This window comes from Octopus bimaculoides, chromosome 28 (assembly GCF_001194135.2).
Source record: "Octopus bimaculoides isolate UCB-OBI-ISO-001 chromosome 28, ASM119413v2, whole genome shotgun sequence".
NCBI lineage: Eukaryota > Metazoa > Mollusca > Cephalopoda > Octopoda > Octopodidae > Octopus > Octopus bimaculoides.
This window is the reverse complement of record NC_069008.1, coordinates 3,690,489-3,690,709: the sequence shown is the minus strand read 5'-3', so window position 1 is coordinate 3,690,709 and position 221 is coordinate 3,690,489. Positions and strand designations below refer to the sequence as shown.

Here is a 221-nt window from a genome sequence, read left to right as displayed (position 1 = left end):
ATATATATATATATATATATATATATATATATATATATATATATATATATATATATATACATACACACATATATATATATATCATATATATACGTACATACATATATATATATATCATATATATACGTACATACATATATGTATATATCATATATATACGTACATACATATATATATCATATATATACGTACATATATATATATATACATACATATATATA

At 11.8% G+C, this 221-nt stretch overlaps 1 protein-coding gene across 1 annotated transcript in view; it reads right to left on the bottom strand.

The window, feature by feature from the left end:
- LOC106883230 (apolipophorins) overlaps window positions 1-221 on the bottom strand; it is a 19,022-nt gene that overhangs the window by 3,585 nt on the left and 15,216 nt on the right. The window lies entirely within an intron of this gene.